This window comes from Callithrix jacchus, chromosome 13 (assembly GCF_049354715.1).
Source record: "Callithrix jacchus isolate 240 chromosome 13, calJac240_pri, whole genome shotgun sequence".
In the NCBI taxonomy this organism is placed as follows: domain Eukaryota; kingdom Metazoa; phylum Chordata; class Mammalia; order Primates; family Cebidae; genus Callithrix; species Callithrix jacchus.
In genome coordinates, this window is record NC_133514.1 from 89690682 (window position 1) to 89705029 (window position 14348).

At 48.0% G+C, this 14348-nt stretch overlaps 1 protein-coding gene across 1 annotated transcript in view; it reads right to left on the minus strand.

Annotated features, from left to right (window-relative positions):
* Window positions 1–14348, minus strand: part of LOXHD1 (lipoxygenase homology PLAT domains 1) — a 188122-nt gene that overhangs the window by 149886 nt on the left and 23888 nt on the right. The window lies entirely within an intron of this gene.

Genomic DNA, 14348 nt, shown 5'->3' on the forward strand with positions numbered 1-14348 from the left:
TAGCCCAGACCCAAGGTACCATCCTAAACCAACCCCCAGCATATCTCCCCTGCACTATTGAAATGTCTCTAACTAGCCCCCCTGTATCTCCTTTGTCTTTCCCAATTTATTTTCCATATTGCACCACAGTGTAGAATTTCACTGGGAAAACTGGACTCTGCAGATGAAAATTAAACTTATATGTAAATTGTCAAGGCCATAATCAATGCAAAGACAAGAGGCACCTGTAGTGGCTGGCATGCCTAGGGCTCTTTCGAAGACCTGTATCTGCTTCCTGTATCGTTGCTCCATTCACTGAACAGAAATTAATTCTCTGTAACCTCCAATGCCTTAGCGTCAGTCTCAGCCATGGCCTTGATGGGGGAAGAGGCTCAACATGATGAGACCTGCCCAGGTCTCCCCAACTGGAGCCTGCCTTAGAGAAAGGAGTAAAGGCCAGGGGTTGGTATGTGTGGTCAAGGGAAGGGGACTCCTCCAGCTTTTCATTGGGTGCCAACAATTCCAGTAGCTGAGACCACTCTCCCTTCCCTTTTCCCTTCCTACAGTGGCTTCATATTTTTTATGTTGCAGAATTCTTTTTTTCAGATGCCTTATGCCCAATATGTGAAGCTGGTAAAAACGAGAGCTGTTCTAATCAAGGTGCACCGTCCCAGCCCCTCTGCCCACCTGTTCCCTAGTGCCTTCTCTGAGCCCCATCCCTGGCCCTTAGAGGTTTTTCTCTTCTGTATTCCTCAGCTCCGCTATGTTGCCTATGACAATGATTTTTGAGTTTTGCCATTTACCGCCTTGTGTTGTTTGCTACTTCCTGCAGATAAGGCTTCTGATTTCAAGTATTTATAGGAGGGCTGGGAGCAGGACTTTCTCCTCTTAGATAATCTCTCCCACATACCCTAGCACAGTGCTGGGCATGTACATTACAGTCTCATTAAGTATTTTGGAAAGTAAATTGAATCAAATTTCCTAAAATTCAAAGTCCCCAGGAAGTTGCTCAGGGTAAAGGACTGAGGTTGGAGATATGAGGAGAAAACCTAATTTCATCCCTTCCCCATCTCTAGTCCCAGTACAGCACCAGTCTTCTAGAGGTGATAGGGCACGGGATCCTGCAGGAGTCCCGCAGAGGACCCACACCCAGCCCCTGAAAGTTGGCCTTGACCTTGTAAGAACACTGAGCCAGCAGCGGTCAGTGCCTTTCCTTTCTCTCCCTCAGTCCTCACTTGCGGAAACCCATCAATGGGGCAGGAAAGAATCTCACAATCCTTGTTCCTAACCGAGAGCTCCAGGAGGAGCAGCCACTCTCAGATTCCCACACCTCTTGCTTAACAGTGAAGATCCACTGAAACTGTAGCCAGAACCAAAGGCTTCAGAAGAGGCCAGATCTGGGGAACTCTGAAGTGAGTGGTTTGGGCCACACTGAGGTTACCTGGCAGTAACATCTGGCATGTGTTAAACAGGCAGATTCCAGGTTTTCCTCCCAGAGCTTCTGAGCCATGTGATTTGCAAGGACTGAGAGGCCTCAGCCATGGTAAGCTAATTCTACTCTTTTCATCTTCCATATTCCAAAGGCCACTCCCCAGGACTTGGTTCTCTCCTCCCTGGCTGACAGTGCCTCTGATAACATTCATTTTGGCTCACAACCTTTCCCAGCTCCAGTCCCGGACTCACTTCACACAGAGGCGAGATCTCTCTTCAGGGTGGCAAGATGCCCAGGGCCCCTTGGCTGGTGAAGCCAGGGAGGGTGGGGGTCAGGGGAGGTTCTGAAGGTCGCCACTAGCATCAGTCCGTTGCAAGGGGCAGCAGGGCTCCAGCAGGAACCACACACAGTGAAGCAGGAGAAAGGATGAGAGGGACTGGGAAGCATTTGTCAAAGGAATTGACAATATTCTGAATCATTCCAGAACGCACAATTCTAATTAGCAGGTTGAGTTATAAAGCGATTTTCATTCACCAAAGGAAAGATTTTGTAGTATCTAAGTCTATTCAACAAAGGAATGGATGCCCTTGGGCGGGAAGAGGGAGTTTCCCATTTCTAGAGACACCTGATAGTTAGCATGTGCCAAGCACATTGTTGGAGAGCCACCTGCCAGGAATGCTGCACAGAAAATGCCATAGGTGAGAGGACACGGAAACACTAAGGGTCCTTTTTAATCTGCAATTCCCTGACACTTGACCAGGAAGGACAGACTCTGGAGAGAAGCCAGAAGATCAGGGAGACATCTCAGCGGGTAGGTCGGGGAGCCACCCGGATCAGCACAAGTGAGGCCTGGGCAGCGTGAACCCACACAGGACTTGGAGAACACACAGCATCTGTGCTCTGGGAAGGTCTGGAGAAGCAGACCATGAAGACAAAGCGAGGCAATCTGGGGAGATATGCCAAGAGTCCGAGATCAGGAGACCAGGGTGGAGTGGAAGGAAGCTTCTAGGCCTTTCCAGCTAAGGTAAACAAGGGGCCAAAGCCCAGAGATCAGGAAGTCAGGTGCACAGAGGTCAGCAGAAAGCTGATTCTGGAACAAGCAGACTGTCCTCTATCCTCTGCAGAACTTTCTATGGCAGATGGGGCCCCAAGTCCATATGCAGTTGGCTGGGTGGCGAATGGAATCCCTGTGTGACAGGTGACCACCAATCACATTGAGAAGGAGACAAGAGCAGCAGGGATGGACAGGTGCACCTCATTAAACCATTGAGGTTTATCACATTACTTTTCTACCTCCTTTATTTCATATTCCCTCTTCAAGCAGAACCCTAGACTATCTACGTTGCCATTTTCCGAAACAAGGCCCAGGGTTTCAATGCCAGCCCCGACCTGTGCGTAGGTGCATCTGCCAATGAGAGAACAAGGCTGAGTAAAAGCAGGGCTCCATTCTCTCGCTGTTGGCAAATGTCAGTGCAGGGCATCAAGCCTTCCTCCCTAACAGTCATATGAGTACACTCCCTCTCCCACCCCCACCAATTTCCTGTGACTAGAGTTTCAGTGAGTGCAGACTTGCTGTTCTGGTCTCAAGTGGGTTTCTGCTTGTTGAACTCACCCCTTGGATCTTGTGATCTGTGAGAACAAAACGCCCACATATGAGATGGGGCTGCTTCCCTGGCAACTGGGCACTGAGCAGAGAGAAAGGTGAAAGGCCGATTAAAAAAAAATCCTGCCCAAAGGCCAGGAGGAAGCAGGGAAATAGGGAGAAAGATGATGGGAAGAAAGAAGTCCCATGTGGGCCAAAAGGTCACCTTTCATCTCTGAAAATGACATGGATTCACCTTCCAGGACAAATAATACTAAACAGTCACACGGGCATTTGCAGCTAACAAGCCACTGGCACATCCTAGATGCCATTTGATCCACACAATGGCCACATGTGATAGGGCAGGCAGGTACTATTGACATTCTCATTTACAGATAAGAAAACTGAGGCTCAGAGGGCACAGTGGCTCGCCCCAGGATAGGTAGTTGCTACATAATGCAGGAAGGGCTCAAAGCCACATCTCTGGTCTTTGAATCCAGGGCTCTTCCCAGGATACCCCAGACCTCCCAGGCCCTATGCCAGGGTCAGCAAACTTTTTCTGTAAAGCTCCAGATAGGAAATATTTTAGGATTTGCAGGCCATTCAGTCTCTATCACATCAGCTGTTCCATTCTGCTGTTGTGGCGTGAAAGCAACAATAGACAATACTACATAAACAAACGGGTATGTGGCTGTGTCCCAGTAAGACTTTATTTACGAATACCACCATGTGAATTTCATGTCATTTTTATGTGTCCCAAAATATTGCTTTAAAAAAATTCTTTTCAACTGTTTAAAAAATATAAAAACCATTCTTAGTTCTGGGTTCACACAAAAACAGGTGGCAGGCTGAGTTTGGGCCGCTGGCGAGAGTTAGGATACGTCTTGCACTCTCTGGCACTGCTCTGCCTGTCTCTCAGCAGGGGTGGTGGACAGATCTGCTCTCTGTGGCCTGAAATGGGAGCAGAGCTGCCTGGACCAGGGTGGTCGGCTGCTGGCTTCAGGATAATGGCAGCACATCCCAACCAGTAGCTAAGCATGTCAAGGGTCTGAAGATTAGGGAAGGAGTCCCCCATCTGTGTTGCAGTGGAGCATGTCCTGTGCCCATTGTGAATGACCAGTGCCAACTTTCCCTGCCCCTACAGTGCCGTGTGGCTGGGCTAAACCTGGCAGTCCACTGATAGATGAGGAGGCCTGGTCTGGGGTTTCCTAAAAGCAGGGACAGAGGGCAGCACCACTTCTGCAACCTTAGTTTTAAGCCGTTCATTCATAGCCTGGCTGAGAGTAAGTAAGGAGCAGAGATGGAAAGAGAGGTGAAGGTCAAGTTGGAGGAGAGGCTAGCACTGAGTGCACCCCTCTTCCTGATCAAGCTTGGGAGAAACAGTGGTGGAATATGGAAATCCATTACTAGTGATGGATTATGGAAATCGCTCTAGAGCTGGCCTGTGATTTACCCAGTTAGTGTATTATCTGTTGTTCAATTGTCCCTAGAGCTGATTTCTCCCTGGCCTTTTAGCAGAGCTACCAATAGCCTATACAGGGCCTTTGTGCAAATTAGGGAAAAAGAATCCGTTTCTCAAGACACTTTGCTGCCATCTGTTGGATAACTGTCATAATAAACACACAGATCTACAAGCTCTCAGATGTGAATGTTTCCTTACATAGTCGCACTTGTGCAGTGCGCAACCTGCACATCTGAACCCAGCAACCCTACCAGCTCAGGGAAGGATAATTGCCTCCTTCCACTAAAGGTCAGCATGAGCTCAGGGAGGTTAAACTAATTTGAGCCAAACAGAATTGAGCTGGGGTCCTATGCAGGTGGGCTTGGCTGCAGCCTAAACACAGAGTACATACTCAAGGCCACAACAGAGGGTTGTCTGGGCCCCCATTGCCCTGCTCAGTGGATACAAATGCCCTGATGTGACCTGTTTTTCCTCTACAGGCCCTGTGGCAGGAGCACAAGGCTGCTCCCTCTAAACAGGAAATCTGTCCCCTGCAGGCTGGCCGGAAGCTGTCTGCGTGGGTTTCCAGAAAAGGCAGACACTGGCAGGCCTAAGCTGCCTGCCTGCGCCTGGTGCAGCAGCCACCCCCACAGCCTCCCCTGCGCTCTGTCTGGAACAGTCAGCACACAGCAGTGACAGAACACGTCTCCAGAGAGCCACCACAGGCCATGCAGAGGGGCAGAAGCATGAGGGGGCCAGGCCCCCAAATCCGGTGCTACATGCACAGTGGAGCCTGGTGGGGCTGCTTGCCACATTCCCGACCACAGAAGTTAAGCATATGTCCTGTAACTAAGCCTCCGTCTCATCAAGACCCAAAGCGATCTGAGCCTCAGGGAAGCTCACGTGGTCCAGGCTTTCTTAGGAAGCAGAGAATCATGAATGAACTGGTGGAGTTTCTTTTCCTTGCCTTTTGCCCATCCCCAGATCCTGTTTAAATAGAACATTGCTTTAGCTATTTTAGCGGGTGAGGGTGAGGAGGGGGTTGGAAGGAGGATGATTGGGCCTGATTTTACCCCACTCACAAGTGAGTCCGCAATGGCTCACACCCTGACACCCCTCACTTCCGCTCACTGAGAGCCAAGACACTAGAAGTGAGATATCACAGGCGCTGCGTAGGAGGAGATGAAAATGGCAAGGGAGAGAGATTCAGCGGGGGCTGCCCTGGGGATGGGAGATGAGGGGGAATGTTCTCTCCCAGCCAGGGAAGGCCCCCTCATTACTCAAACCCACACAGATGTAGGGAGGGGATGGTCCACAGAGCCCAAGGATGGGCATGGGGGGCAATGCCATGTGCTGGAAGCTGGCTCGTGGCCACCGACCAGTGGATTCCCACCTAGGCACGTGGACTCCAGTTCTTTCCCCCATGCTACCCCCAGAAGGTTTCCTTTTTCTTCTTCAGGCCTGGAGGCCCATTGCTTCTCAGCCAGGCTCTCATCTACTGCCTCTTCCTCATTCTCCAGACTCTTCTACCTCCAGTACATCCAACCTACCCTCCCATCATCAGTTTGTACCAACTCTTCCATGGCCTCTGCAAAATGCTCCCTGCTCCTGGGACCACACACAAGTCACTGGGAGATGGATGACAGGCTCTCTTCCTTTGCTTTCCTCCTGTAACTTTCTTCCTTAGTCTTTTCTCCCTCTTCCTGTCTTACAAATAGAATTGGAACTTTTCCCCTCTCCCTAGAATACCCTCCACCTTGCTCTCCTTGCAGACACAATCCTTTGTCAAAATCATAAGCGCCTCTGATATTCCTGAGAGACTGTTGAGCCAGTCACCTCCATCACATCATTTAATCCTCACAATGATGGACCCTAGGCTACTAGCATCACCATTTTTACTAATGAGGCAATGGAAGCAGGAGCTTAAGAAACCTGACTGTATTCACACAATTAGAAAGGGTGCAGCCCAGATTTGAACTCAAGGCAACTAAACAAGGTTCTCTATTTGGCTGTCATTGCCCCCACTCTGCCAGCTTTAGTTCAAACCCCAGGTTCTCTGAGAATTGCCTACCTCCCAAGCCCACAATGCCCCGCTCCACAGCTCCTGGTGTCTGCACTGCTCCTTTTGTACCTGACGTGCTCAAACACGGTTCATGCATTTGACCTCAGCCAAGCCTGGTTATGCACTGACATGAAAACATCACTTGGTCATTAGAAGTTGCTCATGAGCAGTAATCAAGAAATAACACTCCACAGCAGTGGCATCCAATCTTTTGGCTTCCCTGGGCCACACTGGAAGAAGAATTCTCTTGGGCCACACATAAAATACATTAACACTAACGATAGCTGCAAAAAAGTCATAATGTTTTAAGAAAGTTTATGAATTTTTGTTGGGCCACATTCAAAGCTGTCCTGGGCCACATATAGCCTACGGGCAGTGGGTTGGACAAGATTGCCCTATACCATTCATTGCCCTCAAGTAAACATACAGCTAGCACATTTTTCTAGGGAGCTGTCCAATGTAAGTCTGATACTATCACATGTTGAAACATAGGAAGGAGCAGATCAGCTTCTACTCCTTTAGTTTATCCTGTTCATTCCTTTTCCAGCTCAACCCTGAAGAGTGATTTCCACCTGCTCTGCACTCACTCATCCCCCTTTGCTCCGTTTCTTGCCTCTCTGCAGAAGACCCCGCCCATCCACCTGTGCATTTCGGTAACTTTGGCTCACTTCTTCCCTTTCCGACCCAGACTCTAGCAGGCTGCTCGTGTTTATCTTCCCAGGGGGCCAGAACACCAGTACTTTTCATATGCTACTGGAATGTCACCCAGCCTTCCAGGAGGGCAGGTAAGTGATGTGCTCAAAACCTTAACATTCTGCAAACCCTTTGACCCAATCATTCAAGCCCTATGCATAACTAAGGGAGCAGTTATGTTAACTGATCACCTATAAGGATGTCTATCATAGCACTGTTAATAATGACAAAAAATTGGGAACAACCTGAAAGCATCCAAATAGGAGATTTTGAGGGTGAAATATTATATTCTCCCATTCATGGACTACTATGCCGCCATTTAAAATAACAGATAGGCCAGGCGTGGTGGCTCATGCCTGTAATCCCAACACTTTGGGAGGCCAAGGCAGCCAGATCACTTGAGGTCAGGAATTTGAGACCAGCCTGGACAATGTGGTGAAACCCTGTCTCTAATAAAAATACAAAAATTAGCCAGGCATGGTGATACACACCTGTAATCTTAGCTACTCAGGAGGATTGCCTGAACCTGGGAAGTGGAGTTGCAGTGAGCCAAGATCGTTCTACTGCACAACAGCCTGGGCCACAGAGTGAGACGCCATTTCAAAAAATATATATACACACACACACATATATGTTAAAATAATCTTCTGTTATTACATATATATGTATTTGTAATGTAATCTATTACATATATACATATAATATACATTATATGTACATGTATATATAATGTAATCTGTTATTACATGTGTGTACATATAATGTATGATGTGTGTACATATATGTATAAACGTAACATATTACATGACATACATATATGTGCCTATGTTACATGTACATATATATGTACATATTTTGTGTGTATATATATGTAATAACAAGATTCAAGGCTATAATGCAGTATTAAGTGGAACTACATAGTTATAAAACTTAGTATAATGCAATGCCATTTTAATATATAGAGTTTAATATGTTCATAAACAAAAATTTAAAGAACAGGAAGGAAATTCACCAAAACGTTAACAGGGGTGTCTCCAAGGTAATTGTACTCAGTACTTAAGTTCAAGCCTCTGGGTTTGCTCCTAGCTCCATCCTTATAGACAAATGACTTCACCTCTCCATTCCTCGGTTTCCTTCATCTGTAAGAAGGGGATAACAAAACACCTCCCTCACAGGGTCGTGAAAATTAAATGGATATTTAGATAGATACATGGATGGATAGATTAGATTACATAAAGATGAAAAGTTTGTTGTGAATGATGCCGGCCATTGAGTAAGCGCCGGATAAAAATCAGCTGTTATCATCTTTGAGTGATTAGATTATGGAAGATTTTATTATTCTTCTGTTGCTTATTTGTACTTTTGAATTTTTACAATGGCCATATTTGTTCTGTGATTAAAAACTGAAGACTAAAGTCACCTAATGTCAATACTTGAGTAGGTCATGTCCTGTGTATTTCAGAAGAAACTGTCAAAAGTTCCTGCCAATTTATTATAACCTCAAGCTGGCTTTGGCACACAAGCCCCTTGAGCCACTCTGAGGCTCAAGGCTGGAGGAAGGATTGAGAACTGGATGGATGATGACAGAAAATAGGCACGAGGGCCACAGCAGAGACCCAGCCCCGGGCAGGTGGGAACCCTTTCTCTGACTCTCACTGGACTCACACTGGCCAACACCTGTGGCTCAAGGGAGGGTTCCAGCAGGAAGCCATTGGTGCTGGAATGGACACTGACAGCTGGATCGGGGCCAAGACAGTGTCTGTGTCATCGGTTCAGAATTTGATGTGTACAAATGCAACATGGAGAAAATGCTACTTCCACAAACAGAAAAAAAAAAGATTAAACAACCTATTTAAAGATCAAAATAACCAAGTTTGAAGCAAATACACAATTCCATGCATTCATCAAATGTTCTAGCTGCTGGATTGAAGGGGAATGTGGCTGATGGTGGTTCTGGGAGGGTGGAGGCCACAGTGAAACTATGAGGTGGAGGATCCATCCCAGCTGTGTAAGTGACACTGGGTCATCAGAGCCCATCATTTCTCCAAGGGCCCTCATTTCATTTAAAATCCTAGAAAATTCCTTCCACCTATGAAGTCTCAGTTTGAACATCACCTCTTCTATGAAGCCCTCCTGATTTTTTCTTCCTCTATGCTCCCAGTGGCCTGGGCCATATCCCACTTAGAATATTCTATCCCTTTGCACTGTAATTATTTGTTGGCCTGACTCTCTCCCCTCTAGACATTTCTCCCCTCTAGACTCTAAGCTCCTAGAAATAAGGGCCAGTATGTATGCACCCTGAGTGCAGGCTCTAGTGCATAGAAGACTCCCCCCAAAATACCCACTGAATCACTGAATCAATGAGCTTAAGGGGAGGAATGACGAAGGAGCATGAGCTGGCACCAAAAGCTCAAGACTGCAGCTCTGCCCCACAGTTAGGCTGTGTGACCAAGAGCAAGTGGCTTAATTTCCCTGGGCTTCCGTTTTCTCCTCTCTGAAATGGAGGAAGAGTAGATAAAGTCCCTTTTGGTCCTTAAATTATCTGATGTGCCGCACTGGGGCCTCACTCAGAGTGGTTCTCTTCTTCCCACTCTTTCCGGAGATGATTTTCTGCGGTGCTAGGTGGGAGCAGATGGGGTGGGCGAGGAGCTGCTGTGAGCTTCAGTAGAGAAGAGTGCTGCAGTCTGGCCTGGCCCTCCCTACCCTGGAACACTTGCCCCTGCCTGGGAACTCCTCCATGGGGTTCAAAGGAATAATTACTCCAAAGCAGCACCCACAGCAAATAGGCTCAGAGAGCCCTGGAGAATGTGTAATGCTTGGTGAAGGAAAATGACAAAGGGTTGGGAAAAGAGGCTCTCCCTGCTGGCCTTAACTGCAGCCAAGGTCATAAGCCTATTCCCAGTTGTCTGCTTGAACCTGCCTGGATTCCAGAAGGGAACCTGGCACTGAGTGGCTCCAGAGTCCTTTCTGAGAGGCTAGAATCTTAAGTCTGGGAATCTCAGAATCAGAAAAAGCCTAGATGTGGGGGAATAAGAAAGGGAAACATCAGGAGCTTAACCACAAGGACAAGCCTCACGATATTGTGTCATTTACTGGGCAGTAACTCTGTGCCTCTGCACTAAGTCTTGTATGCTCATTTCCCCAGTTAACCTTATCAGGTAGAAATTAATGTTATCCCATTTTACAGATGAGAAAATAGAGGCATTGAGCTTAAGGCATCTGCTCATGCTAGCATAAGTGGTAGAATGGCAGAGCTAGCTTTTGACCACAGAGAAGGGGAGTCCAGAGACCAAGTCCAGAGACTATCTTGAAGATGGGAAACACAGGGGGAATGAAATAGGGGAGAAAGAGCCACAGCAGAAAGGAGGCCCCTAAAGGCCAATCTCCTCTTGCCCCCATGGAGGAGGGCTGGCCCTAGAGCTCTCCAACTCCCTTTGGTTATGAAGGTAGATACTCTAGTAATTCTGAAAAGACCCCAAGAGAGCCTTAGTTCAGGCGCTCTACAGAGGGAGAAACTGAGGATGGGAGGGGAACTCACATCTACCCCAGGTCTCATTGCTATTGGGTGGCAAAAGCAGAACCAGAACTCAGGATGTAGAGTCCCATGTGCTTTCTGACCCAGAGAGTTATTTTAAGATTAATGATTTAATTACTCTATGGTATTACCCTATAGAATCTGGGAATAAGTCAGGGCTTCTGGCTTCTTGGCAGAGCCTTCATGATGGGTGTTTTTTGCTCCAATCACACAGGGTGCTTTCATTTTGTATTTGCTTTTTGCAACACACAGTCCTCTGGCAGGTCCGTAATCCTCTGCAGGGCAGTACAATTTGCACATGCCCCTAATAGGTTAATCGCAGTCCCTTTCTTATCCCATTCTCCCCTCAAATGCACCCTGGGCACTGTATCACGTGGTCATGTCAAGACCAGGTGCACATTTGGAGATGTGTGATAATCATTGTGCATGGGCTGTAATAAAACTATAACCCAGTTACCTGATGAAACAGCTGGGAGTGGAAACAATGATTATGCTGAGAACCAACAATTCCATTTACACCTGTCCCCAAGCGCTGTGCAGCTTTCAGCCCTCAACAACAACTTTCTCACTGGGCATAGTCAAAAAGAAAACAAAAAAAAAAGGCAATTCATCTGCTCCAGACTGGGAGTCCAGATGTAAACACCATCCACCCCTCCCACCACCTGCATGCTCCTGGCCCACCTGCCCAAGCTGTTGCTGCTTCTTGTGGGCTCTCTGTTCTGTAATCATCACCCTGTCCTCTCTTTGAAGTACACCACAAAACTGGCTGTAATTGTATTTGTTATTAATCTACCCAAGAAGATTATATGCCCCCTAAAGGTGTCTTGTCCCTCCCAAAGCTTAGAGAACAAGTCCCAGCCAGGAGCAGGTGTGGGATCAGAACCCACCTCCGGACTGAGCCCTCTGAATGCAAGGGGCCTCTCTGCTACTGCCAAGTCCTGAGTCGGAAACATTTCTGAGCTGTTGTGCTGGGTTCTGACAGCCCTGAGGTGTGAGCAGCCTCCAGGCCAGCTGCAACACAGCTCTTGGATTCAGAGGCCTGTCTCACAGCCAAGCTGATGGAGCTTTCTCCAAGCAGTGTGATGTGGGCTCAATATTAACCTAAGCCACGTGATCATCTCAGGGCTTTTCAAAGTGGGAGGGTCTGTGGGTTGGCACTGGGCTGTGGGCAATTACTTGGCCAGAAGGCAGGAAATGACATCATATTGGCAGTTAGAAGGCCAGGCAGGATCTGCCTTAAACAGGTCTTGCTCATGCTTCCCTACCAGGTGACAGTCCCCTAGCCCAAGCTTCTTCGGGACCCAACGTGAGGTCATCCCAAATCTGCCAAGAGAACACATGCCATCTTATCAGGCCTTGCCTAACTCAGATGTCTCCCCCAACCTCATCCTTCAATACTGCCCCATAGGGAAGGCAGGAGTATGCCCTAAGCTTCTCTGGAGTCAAAGAGAACTGAGTAGCCCTGCATTCTCAGCCTGTGTAACTCTGCAGTGTGCTGATGAATGGCACCTGAGCACTATACCCTGTGAATGTCTCACCAAAAGGGACAGCATCAAAGTAGGTGTGTGGGGGTGTGAAATCAGTGGGTGGGAGATGCCTGGAGACAGTCAAGAGAGAAGATGCAGAGTCCCAGAGAAAGCCTGAGCCACAGGGACCTCAGAGACCATCTTGTACAACCTGGTATGATGAGGAAACAGAGACCCAGAGAGAATGAGCAACTTGCCCAGAGTCACATAATTACCAAAGTGTGAGGCTAGGACTCGGGTCTCTGCCCCTTTGGAGAGCTCTTTCCACCCATCTCTGTGGCTTGTCTTCATAAACAAGTGTGTCTATACATGGCCTCCTGTTACCACCAGATGCACACAACCTGTTCCTTACCAACATTCATAAAAGCCCCTATGTCCCAGTGGCCCAGGTAGCAGCTGTAAGTAAAAGCCATCACCAGAGACTTCAGTATTACCCTCAGAGCAACCTGAGCTTCACTGAAGAAACCAGAGAGACACATATTAGGTAGTTAGAGCCCTGAAATATGGTATTTCTTGGCCACGTATCCATCTCAAAACACCTGAGATGTGTTATAACACACCCCCACCCCACCATCAGTCGTGGTGTCTCATCTTGGTGGTGAAGCTGCCAGAGCACGTGTGAACCAAAGGGAGTAGGTTGAGAAAGTCCTTCTCCCTCCCTGTGAGATTCCTTACACATCCTGATTGCAGCATCACTGCACAGCAGTGTGTGGCACAGACTTTCCTCACAGAGTTCAGAAAGGGAGGGGACACCTGAGGCAGAGGAAGCAGGTAATGGTATCCAGAGAGGCTGAGACTTTATATCCAGTGGGGTTGGGGTGACATGGAGGAAGATGAGAGAGGAGGTGAGGGGCCAGCAGCTGGCCTTGACATTTCCTCTGACCCTGGCACATATTTTAACAGAAGATCCATGGTTTCCTATCTCACCAACTTAAGACAGAACTCTGGGAACAAGGAGAATTCACTTAATTAGCAAACAGAGCAGGCCCTGGGGCTCCGGAAAGAACTGCCCTATTGGGTCCTTGCAGGGGTTGATGGGATTGGGCCTGAATCCCAGAAATGGCTGTTGGTGGTCTAGTTTCCACTCCACAGTCTCCGAACTGATTGGCACAGGGTGTCTAATATTGCCCTCAGGCCTCAGTTCCACTTCCAGTGGGTCTCCTGAAACCTCAGGGTTGATGAATGATGGAGAGAACAGCTTTCAGAGCCACTGTCTACCAGACACAGGAGCCAACACAGTCTGAACAAATAGGTTGAGAAATGGGAGCTGTAGCCCTAGACCAAGAAAGAGAAGAGGTGGTAGGGAGGCACTCTGTGCTGACTTTTGCCCCATGTGCAACATGGGGATAATAACAGCTCCTACTTCTCGGGGTTTTAAATAAGATACTACTTGTTAAACATATGCACACAAAGACCCAAGGCTACAGAAGTATTTTGTCTCAAAATCGTATAGCTAGGAGGTGGTAGAGGTTGGATTTGAACCCGGGACTCCATTATTTGAGGCCTGACACTGAGTCACGATGCTCTACAGTCTCCTTGCGGGAACTCTGTATGATGGGAATCTGTGTTCTCCACTGGACTGTGAGCACCTTGAGGGAAGGGACTACGTCTTTATCCACAGGCTCAGCATCTTAAAGCAGCTCAAGAGGACATTGCCAACGGCAGTTGCTAAGGATGATGCTGTACCTGCAGGCAGGGAAGACAGTGCTTAGCTTCCAGCCAGTGGCTGCCATCAGTTTAGAGACATTCCTGCAGCTACTCTGCCCTTGGGCTCTGAGTTATCAAGAGGATGAGCCATTCCCCGCAGAATGGAAAAAATCCATGAGGAAGAGAGTCGCACACCTCCATGGCAATAGAAGGGATGCCAACAAGCATATGGCATAAGGGAAAATTCACTACACTTCTGGAGCAATTTGATAGCCAAGACTCTGTTCCCAGGGATAATAAATGCGGATATGCTGGAAAAGCAGCTTCCAGCCTTCCACAGGCCCCAGAAGGTGCCAGGACCCCTGACTCCCACTCCTAGACTGAGACAAGCCTAGAGATGGCTGCTAACTCCCTGTGCCAGCTCTGTGTATGTCTGAAATGCTTATTCATG